Source organism: Gossypium arboreum, chromosome 9, assembly GCF_025698485.1.
Source record: "Gossypium arboreum isolate Shixiya-1 chromosome 9, ASM2569848v2, whole genome shotgun sequence".
Classification (NCBI taxonomy): domain Eukaryota; kingdom Viridiplantae; phylum Streptophyta; class Magnoliopsida; order Malvales; family Malvaceae; genus Gossypium; species Gossypium arboreum.
Window position 1 is genome coordinate 61,312,283 of NC_069078.1, and position 14,752 is coordinate 61,327,034.

General features: G+C 30.2%; 1 long non-coding RNA gene across 1 annotated transcript; it reads left to right on the forward strand.

Annotated features, from left to right (window-relative positions):
- Positions 1–2,652: 2,652 nt before the first annotated feature.
- On the forward strand, positions 2,653–3,655 carry LOC108455787 (uncharacterized). The gene is made up of 2 exons (XR_008270938.1): positions 2,653–2,878; positions 3,344–3,655. It is a non-coding gene; the product is annotated as an uncharacterized LOC108455787 (long non-coding RNA).
- Positions 3,656–14,752: the final 11,097 nt, after the last annotated feature.

A 14,752-nucleotide genomic window follows, 5' to 3' on the forward strand; every position in this document is an offset into this window, starting at 1 on the left:
AGATGCCTCCACGTGGCATAGTTGGAGATGGGGTATGTATAAGGGGACCAGAGAAGGGAGAGTGTCGTGCACGTAACTTGTGTTACGCTTTGTTTTGTAGTGATGTGACATTACAGCTTCTGATGGCGCGTGTGGCTATGGTTTTATATGCTTCTGGTTGGATCCCCTATCTAATTGAGGCTTGAAGGAGATTAGTTTGACCATAAAATTAGTATATTTCATGTTTTCTTAATACGTATCATTTTAAAATGGGCATAGTACCGATAAACCCTCATTTCCGAAATTATTTGAACGGTTATTTTTAGAAAAAAACGTAAAAAAGCACCCTGATGGGGGCAGCATTATTTCTTTTAGTCACACCAATTAATATGTAAATAAAATTTATAAATCAAATCTTTATATAAATTTAAAATTTTATTTCTTTTGTTTTCTTAAGCAACGTTGTCGAAATTATTTTTTATTTTGAAGAGAAAAAAAATGGGGATCGACTTTTTTTAAAACGAAAATGTGGAGTCGCCACCAATCTCTTGGTTTAGGTGTGATTGGGTCACCTACTAAAACGTTTTGTTTCATTAAAGATAATTTTAGTCCACGCAAAATCAAAAATGGGTTTAGTAGTCGGTTACGCACGTGGAAGGGTGAGCACCCTCATTACGTTCAAAAATTGGTACCAAATTGATTCGATGCTATCCTTATATCAAAGGTTTTTTAAAAAAAGTCTTTCGAAGTATAATTCTTTTTAAAATGTTTGACTAGTTCAAATTAGTGGTCAAAATTCTCTCGTTTCAAAGATATGCAGCATCATATCCAACACGATTGGACACGATCCCTTATACCTTTAAAAATACGATTGATTTTTGACCCTCAAAAACTTGTACGTTAAACTTATAAAAGGATATCCAAATATTTAATTCATCGAAAAAATCATACCTAGCACGGGAGGGCACGATTTCCCGAATTCCTCAAATATTGAATATTGCCTTATTTCAAAATTTTTGACTAATGAGGAAAATTAAAAATTAGTTCAAAACACGTTTATTGGTTTTAAAGTAGATGGAATACTTAATGCATTGTAACAAAACATTTATATAAAAAAGGGTTAATGAACATGAAATAATATGCACACATATAGTACAATAAACCTCAATTAATAAATCCAACAATTATGCTAATTATTCTAAGTACAATGTGACCAAATTTTTAAGCATGGATGGTGAACAATCAATATAAAATAATATACAACAATAATTAACATGGCACAATATAAAACGATCCATAAAATATGTACAAAATAAAAGGAATTAGAAGTCAATATAGTATAAAACATTTTGAAATAATGATGAATTAATGAATACATAATATGAGTTGACAAGTTTGTATAAAAACTAGAGATATGTAATTATTTGAAATAAATATTGTAGAATAAAACATTTGAATCGAATAATATGCAAAATATTTTAAACACAAATTCATTTAAAATTGTCAATATGCATGATAGCTTAAATAATATATAAAACATAAAAGAATAATAAAACACATGATAAGATATAATGTATATAATAAATTCATAAAACATGTATATATAAATAAATTTTGGAATAATTATTTGTAAAAATAGCATGAAATTAATAATGTATGAAAAATTAAATAAATATATAAATTATACATGTAACAAATTTTAAAAATATAATCATATACACAAATGGTAAAAACTATATTTATAAAATACATAAATCTAGTGATGTATATTTATAAAACTATATTTATAAAGGAATTTTGAAACAAAATGATATATAACATAATTTTACATGTAACAAATTGAGTTATGTTTTGATGGTACATATAAATAATACATACATAAGGATAATAAAATATGAAAGTGTATAAAATAAATAAATTGTATGATTTAAAATATAGTTCTTAGAAGAAACGCATTATATGCACAAATAATTTTAAAGAAAATATATATAAAAAATATTAATATGAAATCAATAACGTGGACTATAGTAAAAATAATTTAACATGAGTTATGTATAATAGTAATTAAAAAATACACAAAATATGTAGGATTTTCCTTTAAACAACATAGATGTATAATAAGATATAGGAATAAATTTAAAAGAAATTATGTGTATAAAATAATACAAGATTAATAATATACATGGAATAAAACTAATTTTATCATGAATTACATATATATAAATAATAAGGTAATAACACATTTATATAAAATATTATACAAAATGTTGAAATGATATGTTATAAAAATAATTAAGCAAGAATTAAAAATGCATGGGAAATGAATTTTAAAAAAATGATGAAAAACCTTAATCGAAATCAAATCATAATATAAGGGATAATTTACAAATTCTGGAAATTAAACAGAAGACTAGTGCGTAATGCGCACAAAGGCCAAGGGACTAAAGCTGGAAATAATCCAGATCTCAAAACGCAGAGCTTAAGTGCGGGCTAAATTGATGCAATATCCTAATTCCAGGTGCAATTTAAAAAATAAATAAAGCATGAATAGAGCCTAATTCAAAATCAGCGCGAAGGAGAAGGGCCACGCGCGCAAATTCCCCAATTCAAGCAAAGGCGCGCGGATCCGGCCTGTTAAGTGGGTCAGCGCGCGGATCTTACCCCCTCTTGGAACGACGCCGTTTTAAACACCCTTAAACCCTCATTTTGGCTCCTTTTCTCCTATTTTTTTAACACAGCCGACCTCTTAATTTTTTTTAAACAAAAAACCCCTGAAATCAGTCGGCTAGGGTTCCATTAGCACGCAGCCGCCAAACCACCATTGTTTAGTGACCAACAACACCCAAACAACGCACCGATTATGCCATTGAAGGTGCATGACCACACCCTAAAGGATTTAGTAAGTATATTCTTCCTCCTTTTTCCTTTATTTGAAAAGAAAATTCAAATCTCATGTTATTTTTTTTAAAGAAGGAAAAGAGGTTCATAGAATAAAGGAGCTTTCAACGTTGCTTGACCTCTCACCCTTACATCCGCATCTCAGAAGTATTTGGGCTCTCATCGACCTCAATTCGCATAAAAAAAATCGAGCTAACCAAGAAGAAAATAAATCCGAAAAAAAACAAAAGAGAAAGAAAAATGTGAAATCACCTCTGCTAATTTTTTATTGCTTTTCTTCTATTCTCTATGCATAGTATGCGTAAAGTGTGCGTAAGTTTTTTGCAGGTACATTTGTCGGCTTTTATAGCCAGATTTACAGAGTAAAATCAAAAAATAAAATTACATTTTCTTGCTGTCAATTGTTGTAAATTCTGTTAGCCTCTTTCTCGTGCATTCCCTTGCTGTTTATTTTTCCTTCTTATAGGTTCCATTGACGTGGATGTACGGAGGTGCACGGAGGCAGTCGTGCGTGAGAATCCCTCGTGGGAAGCTGACCCTCTAGTTTATTTCAGAAGTTTCTGGCATTTTCAGGCTGCTGAGATTCTTTTTGGGTGTATTGGGCCTCGTGTTTGGGCTATTGGAATTGGGTTTGAGGGTTTATTCAATTGGGTCATGGGTTATTTTAGTTTAATGGACTTTTATTGTATTGTTTTTTATTTTAGTTTTGGGTTTTGTAAATGGACTTTGGCCCTATAAATAATTTGGTCAATTATTTATTTTTGTTTGGTTTTAAAAATATATATTTTTATTTTTGTTTTTTATGGGCCCGGGCGAAATGAGCATATTACAAACGTGAGATGTGAGATATGTGTATATTTTATTTCATGAATAGGTTTGCAACTTGTTCTTAGACAATGTAAAATTACTTCCTCTTTTAACTAACAACATAAGATTAAATCTTTGTACTATATTTTATAATTTTTTACTTATAGAGGTTCTATTTTTTAATATTTTGTTAACATTTTCTCATATTATAAAATTATCTTTTGATATATTTAATCTTGTTACATTTTAGAATTGCTAGCATATACAAAAGGACCATTAAAAGAAAGAACAATTTGCACATATGAAACTTATACATGCAGTAATCTTTTATTCAATTTTAATGTTTAAAGTTAATATCCATACAATTCTAATTTTTAAAATAATTTTCCATTATTTCAATTTAGAAGTTATACTTTTAATTTTTATTTATTTAATTTATGTTATGTTATGAATGTTTGATTAATAAATAAATTGTGAGTATTTGGCACTCAAATATTTTTTTTGTAATTTTAAAAATTGATATCTCTTTTTAAAATATATATTTTTAATATTTACTATACTAGTTACTTTTTAATTCTAATTTTAATTTAATTTCCATCCCTAATGAATCTTGATAAATTTATTTTAGATGTATTTTGACGAGATAAATAATCTATTTAAACATAGTATATAATTATGTTAATTAAGTGTTTTATAGAAATATAATAATAAAATATAATAATTATTTATCATATTTTATACCTAGATTAAATTACATTAGTAGTCACTTAACTATAGTTTTTGACTATCGAATTATAAAAACTTACAAAATGATCACTCAACTATTAGTAATTTTTAAATATTTATTTTTAATATTTTACTATACTAATTTTATATTTTATAATTTTTTTACTTATAGAGTTTAAATTTTTATTTATAATGTAACAAATGTTAACTTTTTGTAAAAAATTTAAACTCTATAAGTAAAAAATATAAAAATAGTGTAGCATTTAATATTATGTTGTTAGTTAAAAATGAAGGAATCTCACATTGTCTAAGAATAAGTGCAAACCTATTCATGAGTCTATATATACATATATCTCACATATCACATTGCTTAAGAAAACAATAGAAATGACACTTTGGGTCTATATAAAAATCTGTTTTGTAAGTTCTATTTTCATATTAATTGGTGGCACAAAAAAATAAAATAAAAATAAAAATCACTTGGGATCTTTATAAAGGTTTATTCTTGTAAAATTTTAAAATATTGGTCCATTTTTATATTGTTTTAAAAAAAATGACCATTTTTTAAAATTTAGTCCAAGCACGGGAAAAAACGTGTCCATGTCAGCGTGTTTTTGTTGACAAGGGGAAAAGTGTGTCTTCATCAACATGCTTTTCTATATTTTCCCCCGAAAATGCATCCACGTTAGCGCGTTTTAGTATTTTTGGTCCATTCTAGTAATTATTTTTTGGAGTGGCCCATTTCTATAAATACTTTAGGAGATGGGCCTTTTCTAGTACTATGCCCGTTTAAAATATACAAATTCGTTTATATTTGAAATTAGTTATTTTAAATTTATTTAAAATCTGCTCATATTATTTTTAAAAAATATTTATATTATTTTTAATTCAATATTTTATTTTTTTCTATTTATTTAAATTTTATATATGGGATACTTAGCAATTTTTAATATTTATATTATAGTACTATATATTTTTATTTAATTAAGTTTTATGTGTTATAAATTGCATATTCATAATATAATATAACATAATATGTTACAAACTTAAAAAATGGATTGGATTGGACCCGAACCTTGAATGTTTGAGTTTAAGTCTGACTCATATTTTATACAGACTTAATTTTTTGTCCAAGTCCATTTTTCGAGTCTAATATTTTTGTTCAAACTTTCTAAAATTTTCTTCGGGCTTGGGCAAGTAACTCTGCTCTTGAATAAGTCTAATTTAGTCTCGTCATTTTTGAAATTTGAAATTATATTCATGATTCAAATGATAATCATTAAATTTATTAAGTTAAATTTTACTATTTATAAAATATGATGCGATAAACATATTATCACATGTGTAATGGGTAAATCGATTTGCTATTTATACATAATACTTATAACTAGCCATAGTGTTTTGGTTAATAAATTTAACAACTATCGCTAAACCTGAAATTGACATTTAAATATAAAGACTAAAGTCCACAACTTATGAATTTACTTGTTATTGTTTTAGGGTAGAAAAATTTTAAAATTCAAAAATATAAAAATTAAAATTAATCAAATTAAAATATAAAAATTAAATATACACCTTATACATTATACAAAAGTTATCATCAGTCCATTTGAATGTTAATTAATTGAAAAAGGCTATAATAGGGTTGTGCTAGTATTAGGCATAACCCACAAGGCTACCATCTTATTGGGCTTAGCAGAGATTGGGGTTACATCATCATCACTATTATTTAAGTCGTTTTGTATAGTAGGTTAATGTGACGAGTTAATCAGACACTAATTTAGTTAAAAATTATTAAAATATATTTTCATATTTATTAAAAAATAAAATATGTATATAGTGATAATTAAACTTGTATCAATTGCATTAGGAAAATCTTAAATTTATTATTCAATCAAAGTTTTATTTTTATTTTTTATACATTTGAATTTTATTATAAACATTTTATTACATCCATCAATTGCATATATTAAGAATGTTGTTGATTGAGTTTGTGTCACAAGTTAATTCAACATCAATTCAAGATTAATGGCATCATCACGATAAATAATTGTATTTATTTAGCATTCTTAGTATGATGTATTTATGTGTTTAAAATTTTATTTTACTCACAATTTAATCTATTTTTTTATTTTAATATTGTACATGTTTCACGTATTATTATTGATTAGTTTCAAACCATCGATTTTTAATTTTTAATTTATTGATTTTTATTTTTAAACATACCTTTGTGTTTTAAATACATTATTTCACACACACACGTATTATAGAATTTCTATTTTACATACAAAAGTTCTTTTTAAAACTATATATAAATTTTAGTTCAATATATATTATGATACATAAGTTTTGGTTTTGTTTATTTATATACATCAAATTTTCATTTATTTTATTTGCCACGAACTGCTAACATTATTTTTTATTCAACACTATTTTGCCATTTAAAGATTTTCTTATCGCATAAATAAATAATAATATCTTATACAACAAAAATTTATTAAATTTATTTATTTTTTAAACATGAAGAATTGAATTAAAATTAAATTTTTATTATTTAAAAAAACAACTGGATTATGGGTAAGTGCCTAAAATATAAAAAATATAATGTCAAATTTAGCCCTTAATGTTTATATTTTTGGTTGAATTTATCATTTTTAGCTAAATTTGGCTCTTAACCTTAAAAAAACAATCAAATTCGACCATCAACCTTTTAAAAAGAGTCAAATAATACTTTTTAAACAAAAATACTAACTAAAATGTTAATTTTTAAATATGTGAACGTGCATAACAATCCACATGCACACCATACTAATTTTTTTATTTTTCCAAATTATATATATTTTTAAAATTTTAAATTATTTATTGACGTAATATATAAAAAATAATTTTATGTTAATATGATTTGCACTTAGACTGTCATACGAGTTGCCATACAAACAATATTTTAATCATTATTTTTATTAAAAAAGTGTTTTTAATTTTTTTAAAAGATTAAAAATTAAATTTAACTAAAAAATTAATTTGATAAAAAATATAAATATTGAATGTTAAATTCATAGTTACACCTTCAAATTATGTAAAAGACTGTCATATCATGAAAGTTAAAGATGGAATAATGATGTCAAAACTAGAAAGATTCCATAATGATGTCAAAACTAGAAAGATTGTATCATATTAATAAATTAATAGAAGAAAAGTTATTACATAGGTGTCTTCTAGGCGGAATCACACATGGCTTATTTTTTATGTTGGGATAAAATTTTAAATAATCAATATTATTAAAATTTATCGATATCTTAAGGAGAGGTATAAAATTGATTAATCTGTGAATTGATACGGATTAGTTGAATTAAGCTAAGAAATTTGGCTGAATTGATTTATATATATATATTTTTTGATTTTTAATAATTTATTTTCTTTAAATCATTCGAACCAATCAGATCGTGAACTGATGACCTAACCAACTTGATTATTATTCTGGTTCTAAAAGCATTACAAATCACCTTTTTTTTATATCGAAATAATTAATAAAAAAAATCACTATCAGCTTTGTTGATACAATGTACAACGAGGATGTGGTGGTATTAAGGAAGTCAATTCACCTTAAGAGGCGGAGAGCCAAAAAGAGGCAAGAGGACAAGCAAAAGACGATGGAGGAACTTGAGGATGATATGTTTTTAAAGGTTGCTTGAGAGGCTAAAGATCCTTCCTCCACTGTCTAGGAGGGTATTTATAGGAGACGTCCTATTGTCTACTAGTATGACATGGCGGGATGTTACAGAGGGGTTACCATCAGAGAGTATGTAAAGGATATGCAAGACGTGCACAGCGGGAATCATTCTATTATGGCAATATGAGATTTTTATGCTCAGATGGGGCTCAATAGTCTTCAACAACGTCTTTACACTTAAAGAGTGTGCAAACCTAAAAAACGGGTGCCTGTCAAAAACATTTACCAAGCAGGTGGACTGTCTTTGGAAGTGGGATGTCCGAGTCTTCTAAAAGGAAGCAGATGGCTCCATTTGGTCCCTTGCTGAGGTTAGGGTTTGGATAGAGAGCAAGGTCTAGGAGGGCTGGTCACCGATGCCTTCGAGCCAACCGAAAGATTGGTCTTAAATTTCTCAAGTGCCCTATCATGCTAACATGTTTCTAAGTCTAGAGGAGGTATAACAAGCTTTGCTTCTCTTGTTCAAGAAGTTAAGGGATTAAAAAAATATATTGCTTCATGTTCGATTCCAGAATAATCAAATCTTTTTTCATTCATGATAAAAAAACAACTCCAATGCAAATTTTCATCAAACAATTTATATAATTGTTTCAATTTCTCACATTAACAAAAACTATACAATTTCTTTAACAAAAACAAACAACCAAAATCCCACAACAATATTCAACGGTTTAAACACACATTAACAAAATTCAAAAATATCAAAGGAATAATCATATGAAGGAAAAAAAAAATCTTAACCAATTACTAGGATGTTTGGCCCATCTTCGTTGTGGTTTTTTTTTTTATAGTAAACTACATCTAAGATCACTATATTATAAGTTTATATTTTGGTTACTTAACTTTAGAAAGTTATAAAATAGTCATTAAACTATTCGAAAGTTCCAGTTAAGTCACTAAATTATTCGAAAGTTTTTATTTAAGTCAATGGCTATTAAGTTTTTTTTAAAGTCTAACTAGCGAGCTCTAAGCAATGATTCGACAATCAGTACAGTGGATTAGTGTAACACCCCAAACCCGGCCTGGACGTTATGGCCGAATCTGGCGATGTCACATGGGATGGATTTTGAAATCGAACTCCTTAAGTTAAAATCATTCTGGTTAAGTAACCTTAATTTAATTTGATGGAATCACACACTAGATTTTTTTTTCAAAACTTGTCCTTTTTAAGCGGAAGCTGTTGTAATCAATTAATTTAGGAAAAATCATTTTTGTTTACGAAATCCTTAGTTTTAGGAAAACTGTGTTTGTTGAGGAGTAGTTTAAATAACCATAAAACAATATAAAGTTCCGAAATAAAAACCAAACAGTCCAAGTCCAAGATTACATCAAAAACTCAAACAAGTAATAAATCTAAAAATTTGCGTAAAATAGTGTAAGATTTTATGTGTGGGCACTGTAGAGTTCTCTGCTACTCCGATCCGTTAAGTCTGGGGGTTACCTGAACAGATTAAACAGAAAAGGGTAAGTTTTCACAAACTCAGTGTGTAACCCCCACAGAAAATATACACACAGCACAATATCCAAAAGCAGTCATGTATTTATATATAGTTTGGCCTGAGCCCTTTTACAGAATCAGTGTGGACCTTAGTCCATTCAAATACAGAATAGATACGAATTAGGGCATTAAACTATCTCAGATATAACATGTAGGACAGAACAGAATAACAGAGTCTTACCCACCAGCCTCTACACACCAACTCCATCCAACCCTATACACCATGTGAGGATAAAATCGACCCACTCATCCCTACACACCATGCTGTACTGATACGCGACATATAATCAGATGATTGCAGTTGAGTTGCTAGATATCAGGCTTAAGAGCCTTTCAGAATACTTCCTCCAAAACATCAGCCCAACCCCGATGCTATGCAACATACAAATATGACATGCTGATATGCAATTTATCAGATCATACAGTTAATTCAGATATTACAGTTCTTACTCAGTACAGAATCAAACAGTTAGTTCATACATTTAAGGGTTTAAGTAATACTTACCGACCCTACAGAAGGTTCACAGTCGACTTGGGCGACCCGTGCAACCCTAATAGAGATTTTAATAAAATTGGCCTACACGCCCATGTGGCTTGTCCGGGTGGGCTCACACGCCCGTGTAGCCCACACGGCCCAATTTGATCTTGGTCGTTAGATCACACGACCTGACCCAGAATCCCACACGCCCATGTAGCCCACATAGCCTAGTTGGTCGAGCCCGTGTGTCGCATATGGCCTCACCCGGCCATCACACGGCCGTGTCCTTCGCGCACGGCCTAGCGTCATCATTCGCATGGTTGTGTACTACCATACGGCCTACCACACCGGCGACCACACACTCGTGTGGCGTCGACATAATCATTTTTCGCCTTTCTCCGTTTCTCGTTTTCTGTGTTTTTGGGTACACACCTGATATTGATTTGAAGCTAAAACAACCTCAATCGCTCCAGAACCTATAAATCGATATTCCAATACCCCAAATCATTGTTAAAACAAAATTTAAATGAAACTTTATTAAGATGCTAAACCCAACGCCTTCAAAAACCTTACCTTCAAAAGAGTAACAACGTTACTACACCACTTCAACGCTGATCGAAACTCCAGCCCTTTAACCTTCCCAAAATCAAAACGAGACCCATCAATTAACACCCTAAAAAAAATAGCTTCAATTACTACACTTATCAAAACTTACCAAATCACATGAGCACCAACCACGTTAGAAAACAAGGGAAAGAAGGAACAGATTCAGAGAAAAAAAAGAATGAGAATAGGGGACAACAGAGACTTAGAGAATGAGAGAAATCGAATTTTTTTCTGCTGTGGAAAAAATGAGCAAAATATTCTGATAACCCCTATCATCTCCCATTAACCCACCTCTTAGACTTTCAGTTTGACTGAAACTCTTTCGGTCAAATAACCAAAAATAAACTCCCTTGCTCACACAGGGATTCGAACATAGGACCTTCAACATATTAACACTCCACTTAACCACTAGACTAGCAATCCCATTCTAATATAGAATTATAGACAATATAACATAAGCCTACTCAACTAGAGGGAGGCTTTATTCTTTAAAAAAAACCAAAATTTTCCCAAACTAAGGCTTGAACTTGAGACCTCACACACAAACCCAGAACACTTAACCACTGAAGTAGATACACAGTTGTGTCAATGAATCACAGAAATATTTTTAAAAACTTGGGGCGTTAAAATTAGTACCCATCAATGAGTAGGAGAACATACCTTAAATCCAAGTCAATTTGGCGATCAATGTTGAAGGTTAGAGAAAAAATTGATTGGATTTTGGTTCGCAAATTTGTAATGTTCAAAGTTATTTAATGAAAAATAAAACTATAACGTAAAAGAAATGTAACATCCTCAAAACCCCCTTGGTCGTAAATAATATGAGATAAAATCTTAGCAAAATAAGGTATAAGATCAACAAAAATGAAAGTTGCAATATATCAAAAGAAAGTTAAATCAATAAGCATGACATGATGTATTAAGAAGGGATTAAATCGTAAATATGTGAAAAGTTTTTAGCTCAAGTGTAAATATTCAAAATTTAGGGGATCGAAGTGTATAAATAAGAAATTTGAATGACAAAAAGTGAAAATAATCCAATTTACTAAGATATGGAATTGGCATGTAGGGGCCAAATTGAATAGGTGAAGAATTGTGAGTGACTAAATCACAATTTTACCAAATTAAGTGATGGTTCAAGGATGAAATTTGAAAGATCATAAAGGTAAAATGGTCAATTAGCAAGAGGGAAAATTCTAGAATGTAATGATGATTTTGATGATATTTTGGTGATTTTTTAATTAGTTAGTTAAATATTATTTTATTAATATTTTACTTAGATATTTATTATTATTTTATTTAGAAAATAGTAGTATAAAAAGAAAGGAAGGATGAAGGAAATTTATCATCCTGAGTGAAAGGGTGAAAAAAGAAGTTTTCATTTCTTTACAATTTAGTCATTTGCCATGAAAACCTATATTTTTACCAAATTTTTTTGAAAATTTCCTTAGATATTAAAGAGAGAATATGAAGTAGAGATTCTAGAGAATATGTTCATCAATTTAGAAGTAAGAAAATAGTAGATGAAAGTTAGGAAAATGAGAAGAAAAAGGAAGGAAAGTCGTGAAGATGACAAATGCATGGAAATGAAGAAGAAATGAAGAAATTCTTGACAAATGAGGTAAGTTTCATACTAAACCTACTTGTATTTCAATAGATTGAGTTAAAAACATTTTGAGTGACATGTATGAAACATGTTGATACGAACCATCTCGGGAAGAGTCGAGTCGTATGTAGATTGCCCGATCGTCTACGAGAAGTTACGTTAGGTTTAGTTGAGTTAAAGGTATGGTCAAAGTAGAAAGAGGGGTACGAATGGAATGGTAGGAACGAAAGGGTAGGAACAAAAGGATATGAACAAATTGGTCGGTTTAGGTTCGACTAAGTAAAGAAGAGAACGGGTTTGGAACTACTAAAGGTACTTTCAAGAACCAATACCGAAATGGTATTGACCCGTTGATTAAGCTTTTTGAGTTCGGTTATAGGTTTGGTAAAGGAAAACCTCAACCCACTATCTAACAAGATAGGAACCTCGGTATGTTGAACGCCACACTATGAATAGTGATAAGTTCGGGTACGACAAAGAACACGGTTGACACAACTAGAACGCTAGGAACGCCAAACGAATCTTTGAACGAAATAAGAAAAGTTTGCCTCACAATTTCGGCAGCATAACATTAACATAAGTTTCAAAAGTCCTTTACATGGAAATTGAACAAGTATTTATAGACCTAAGTCTAGGTAGCCGATTGGCCTTTCATGCTTACACATTAATTAAAGAAAATTCTAGAAAAATGACCCTTAATATGCATGTCTAGATTCGGCTATGGTAATAGGAAATGAATGAATCTTCATGCTTAAGAAAACTCAAAGTGAATGCATGATGTCCAATGGTCACTTGTAGGTTCGGCCAACCTTGTTAAATGAAGCAATATTTGGCCAAAAAGTATGAATTAATTGTGGACACTCCAAAGGCCATCATGTGTGTGAAACTGAATGTTGAAGAGTCTTCTTGTGTGAACAAGGTGAACCGAATAGTCTTGCCATGTGAACATAGGTGTGAACGAATTAAGGAGAGTTATGGAGAAGCTAATTGGCCAAGCTATCTTCATGCATGTGTGAGTGTCCTTTGGCCGAATGGTCACCTTGGAGAATGAAGAGATAGCACACCATACATGAATGGAAACATTCATGAACCTTAAAGACATTGAATATGGTCATACATGCACTTGGCCGAACATGGACCTAAGAGATTCAAGTCCCCCAACCGTCCATGCACCTTCAAAATTCATACTTGCTTGTAATCTCCATATGTCCATTGCATTTCTACAAGAAATATGAACAGAATTAATTCAAACTAATGTGAACACAAATATCAATATTAAATTCGGTTATGACAAATTTAATTATCATCAATAAACACTTTTAAGACATACTTAATATAACTAATGTGAACTAAATTTAATATGTAGGATATTAATTAGCTAATTATTGAACTTATTAATTAAAAAGTCAATAGTAGTCAAATGAATTCAAAGTGAACTCCACGAGCTGATGGTTAATTCATGAGCTAAACCCGAGTTGGGCTTAAACTCGTGAGCTGATAATGAGCTGGTCCCGAGCTAATGAGCTGGTGTGGAGCTACATGGGAGCTAACTTGAACTGAAGGTGAGCTCGGTGAGCTGAACTGAACTTGTAAAAAAGTTCGGCATGGATTTCCAAAATGGCCACTAACTGGTTCGATAGGTCTAGCAATGACCTCATCCCACACATGCTGAACTAAAGCTATAACGGCTTCTTTAAATTGTTTTGCATGAGCCTTTGTGATCGGCCCTTGAGGTAGCACCATCGGATCTCGGCTTGGACTTGACTTATGGGAAGCCATGATCGTATCACATGTATTTAATCTAAATACTAGAAATAGAAAGTATTTGATGAAGCATAGAGACTTAAAACACTAAATTAGTAAGAGAGAATGTGATTTGTATGGTGAAAAGTACTAAGATTAAGAAATGAATATGTAATTTACACATAAACATAAGTGAATAAATTGTATAGTAATCAAAAGTATGGCAATTATGTGTGATAAACCGTAAATTATACATATTTTTACCCCATGCTTGGCATACTTATGAATGAATTTTTCCTTGGTTTTAGTGAATTTGATGCTCCTAATCCTTTAATTTCATATTTTTATACTCAGGAGAGCTTAGGATAGCAAAAAGAGCGAGAAACGGGCCAAAAAAGGACAAATTGGGCTTAAAACAGTGTTACACATGGCCTAGGCATTTCCATATGGGTAAACCACACGCCCGTGTGTCATGGCAGTGTCGACATTAATCTAAGTCAGAATTGCATACGGTTTGAGCACTTGCACACAAGCGAGGAACATGGCCGTGTCCTAGTCAAGCCCAAGTCTAGTTCTACTCAGAAAAAAGGCCACTTTTGAGGGTTTGAAAGCATTCTAAAGCTTATATAAATACCCTAGAAGAGGATTAGAGGGGATGCGCGGAGTTGGAAGCATAAAATACTC